A 4300-nucleotide genomic window follows, 5' to 3' on the forward strand; every position below is an offset into this window, starting at 1 on the left:
ATATATATATATATATATGGATGTACTGAGATATATTTTTATCTTTAGAAACCTTGTTGTTCATTTGAAATAGTTACCAGTATAATCCATTTGAAAGAGAATGCCAGAAGTCTACCTCATACCTGCCAACATCTTGAGTTATCTTCATAAACTTGAGTAACCAGAGATTATTCTACAGAACCAACTATACTTTGATAAAAAGTTATAAAAAATGTTTTTTCATCCACTATTTGTGGCGCCCCCTAGATGGATGACACAATAAGTATTTATCTATACTGCCTGAGCCACAGACTGGCCCTGGGTATGAATACATGATGACTTCCATAGCAATGATACAGCTTATTTATGATATATACATATTGTAATGGAACAATGTGACATATACGTATCAACAAAAGTTGGGGAAAAAAAGGTCAGTTTCCCATTTAAAACTTCCATTTGGTTAGACGGAAACCATAAATCGGGCCACATTAGCATTTAGGTGGCCCTCAAAGAGCCAGTTGTAATAAACTTTGATGTTTTGTGTTTAATTTTGACTGAAAAAGGAAAAGTCATGTTCCTCGTCTGGTTGCTACTGCTGAGATTTGCTGACAAACAATAATTGAGCTCTACATGGTATTTTCTGCATATAAAAAGCATTTTAACACGTCCTCTAGGAGTCCCCTGCTGACATGGGTTTTTACACATCCCCGTTCACAAATTCCAACATGTCTTCCTATGACACTGAAAAGAATTTAAAATATTTTGTGTAAGACTGACAAAATATGAAATAAATATTACAGAATTACTATTATAAACAAAAGAAAAAGTTTTACTAACTGTTGAATTGTGGTGAGTAGCTGCCATCCTTTGTCTCCAGCAGGTTTACATAATTCATTTCCATCTGAAAGAGGGCGTGGCCATGAGAAGATGTTGCTCCTCAAAACCCAACTATACTGCAGTTAAAGCGGGGCACTTGGTGTGAGCTCAGACTGCAGGACTCACAGGACAATATGAACAGGTTTATGTAAGTTTGGTAGAAAACAGACTTATTGACCAGTGTGTTACATTTTAATTCCATGTTGACATTTTTATGATTTGAACATTCAATGGACTGTATGAGCTTTTGGAAAAAGAGCAACAATAAAATCTATAAACTAATGGAATAAAAAAAATTGTAAATGTCACGCTGCCAAACTGACAAATAATTATTCTGCATTGTTTTGATATCATTTGTGTCTCTTGAATAAAAATCTCATTTTGACTGTGTTTTCATAAAATAATACAAACTTCTTTTTATTTTTTAAACAAAGTAACAACAAACATAAAACTGACAAAGCTTGAATGTCATTCTGCTGTGGATACATACTAACATCACTTCTGGTGGAAACTAATGAACTGCAAACAGACCAACAAGTAAATCTATTGTTATCTACAAAAACAGCTGTTTACGCAGATCTTTTGTTTCCAAACCTTTAAACTCATCTTTTATTTCTGTAACCCTAGAGAAGAATGCAAAAGGATTTGCTGTATTTTAAGTAGTTCATGCTCAGGTTTTTTTATTCTTCTTCGCTTTTACCAACAAAAGGTTTTATCACTTAGGTAACATAACAGAGAATGAAAAAAGGGGTGAATACTTTTGTAACCAGCTATGCTTCTCATTTTATTTATTCTCTCTATCACAAACACAAGTGAACCTCATAGTTTTACAAAGGACTCACTACTGTTAAAACCTACAGGAATAATCTTATTTCATTCCTCATGAACACAGGCTTTGAATTATCTTTTAATTGCACTAAATGCTTGGGAACTCAAACTCTTTTCTCTCTTGAGTTATATCTCGCCTCCATTCAGACATAAAGCCGGAGCTCATAACTCTATCTGAAATACCAGCATACCTTTTTAATATCCTAATTAAAAGCTGTTTCAGCGCTCTGTGCTGCTTTTTTATCTTCTTTTTTAAAAGCAGGCAAACACCTTCAAATCTTTTCTTATCTCCACCGCAGCCTCGTGTGAGCACACACTTTAATTGGACAATAAAGGCAAAGGTAAAACACACAAATTCCCTTCCTCCTGAAATGATGTGAAGGTGAGTGGTTTTCACTGGTGGCGGGGCGACGGCGGGGGCACAGTTCAGAAGGTCACTGAATGTGTTTGTGAGCGCGGGCCTGGCTGCGTTGCATCATGCGAAGCGTCAGATAATGGCACATTACCATGAATAATGCATTCCATGTTGACAAGTGGAGAGGAACACACAGAGTCTAAATATTCTATAAGGAGAAAGACGTGTTGAATAGCACAGTACTTTAGGAACTAATGGGCCGTCAGGAGTCACATCCCATGATGAAGAGGCAGAGGAGTGTGTGACTGTGCTGATGGTTGCTGGCATGGTCGTTTTGTTCATTTGGGCTCCAAATGAGCAATAAACCTCTTTTCAGAAAAGCTTTTTAGAATGCATTTTCAATTTTTGTGTTTGTTATGCCCCCCAAAAATCTTTCTTTTTGTCACTCATACAGCACATACTGCTTTCACAATGATTAGATTTTTTAAACAATAAAATAGAATCAAAACAGAGGCATTTTATCTACTCTTCTTAAAAGTAATTTCTTTGGAGTTCAAATAAAAAAAAAAACAAACCATGGTTTTAAATCTTTCTTTTTCACATTTAAATCATTCAGTTGGAACTACAATGCTTTGGTCTGAATTCATTGCAACTCACAAGCCCCTTTTTCGCCTATTTTCTGAGGTGTGTCTCAGATCAACTCATTTTGATGATGTCTCTTTAAAGTACCTGCGACATGCATACCCTTCAAATACAAAAACTCAAAGAAAATATCTTTACACTCAAGAAACTTGACATGATAAACATGATTTTACCCATTTTGTCAATAACTGGCCTATTTTCTTTTGGATTTGGTTCAGCCAATGTGAAACAGGAAGTGACATAAAAGGGTAACTCATTAATGAAATAAAAACAACTGAGAAAAAACTGATTCTACCTGGTATTTCATGTACAGAAACAGTGTTCGAACATGTCATCTTTTAAAAACTGAAATTTCCTACATGCACAACTGTTGGAATGTGAAATAAAGTGCAGCAAAATGGAGATTTTACATGGTGAATTTTAAAAGGTTGAACTCCGTGCATGTCCACCTAGTGGTGGGATGCTGTCATTTTGTGAATAAAATAATTGACATGCATTATGAGAGATATTTTATTGTCAATGTTTGCTTTAAAGCAGCATACACTTATTTTAAGACATTAAAATAATTTTGAGGCTCTCAATTACCACATAAAATGCCAAGACAGGCCACATTTGGTCCAGAGGCGATTGTTCTGACTGTAAGGGAAGCTCAGCTTCCCCTAAAGTATCAAAAAAAAATTGTGATCAAATATACACTGTTGTGTGTACTGTACATGCCATTGACTAAATATGCACTACAATGCGCTCAACTTTTGTTTAGAATCAGCTTCTTATCAGTGGTAACGACGTGGCTTTCCTCTCTCTCATACCTGCAGCTTCACAGTGCTTTAAACAGCGTCCACAAAGTTCAATGGAGAAGCAAAGAGTGAAGCAAAACAAGATGAGTCATTGGATAAATGCAGGGCTTTGTCCCGCCCATCAGATGCTAAGCATCTCTGGGGATCTATGGGGAAGTGGGCTGGCCTAGGCTGGCCCAGATGCTCGGCTTCTGCATGATGATTAGAAGATATTGTGAGGATGAATTCCTTTTTGATTGACAGCAAAATGAGTGAATCAGCGATCTTTTGGTGTAAACATCCGTGGGAGCATTTTAAAATTTTCATTCTGTTCTGAGTTGAACTGGAGACTTTATTAATCCTTTTAGCGGAATTTTCTTTGTTAAAAACGACTAGCGACAAATGGAGTTTCTATCTCTGGTGTTATTTCTGTAGCTGCTTGTGTTTGGAGACTGACTTCTATCACTCTTTCTGACTTCTATCACAGTTTCTGTCCAGCGGATGCTACTGAGCCCCTCCACTGTCACAATGCACTCACAGACGGACACACTTCACACTAGCCTCGCGACAGTCTCAGCTAGCAAGCTAGCTAGGTAGCAAGCTGCACATAATGGCAGACAGTTTGAATGCTGTGGTCCGGATTTTGGCGAAGCCAGTTGTTAACCTTATGAAGAAAAATGTTGAGTTAAACAGCAGGGCTGATCAACTCCTCAGATTAATTTGGTGCAAAAGTTGGGGAAAAGTCCTGATATTACAAAGTGAGCTGGCTGACTGGAAGTGCTGTAAAATTATCTGTGACAGGGTCATAGATTATTTTCTTGAAAAGTTTAGTTTAGTTTAG

Source organism: Austrofundulus limnaeus, unplaced genomic scaffold (genome assembly GCF_001266775.1).
Source record: "Austrofundulus limnaeus strain Quisiro unplaced genomic scaffold, Austrofundulus_limnaeus-1.0 Scaffold759, whole genome shotgun sequence".
NCBI lineage: Eukaryota > Metazoa > Chordata > Actinopteri > Cyprinodontiformes > Rivulidae > Austrofundulus > Austrofundulus limnaeus.